A 233-nucleotide genomic window follows, 5' to 3' on the forward strand; every position below is an offset into this window, starting at 1 on the left:
TCGCGAGCATATGCGTATTTTTTTTCAAGTTGCTTCGGGGATATGTAAATCTTTTCAAGTGGTTTGACGATTATCCTTTCTCCTCGAAAAAAGAACTGCATTTTTTATTGCAATTTTTCCTTTTTTCTCTTTTAAGCTTTCTTTTGCACTTCCTCTCCCGTCATTCACTTTCCAGGAAACATATTTTTTATGTTTATTTTTTCTCCGTTCTTACAATAACTGTCTTAATCCCC

Source organism: Penaeus monodon, chromosome 34 (genome assembly GCF_015228065.2).
Source record: "Penaeus monodon isolate SGIC_2016 chromosome 34, NSTDA_Pmon_1, whole genome shotgun sequence".
NCBI classification, from domain to species: domain Eukaryota; kingdom Metazoa; phylum Arthropoda; class Malacostraca; order Decapoda; family Penaeidae; genus Penaeus; species Penaeus monodon.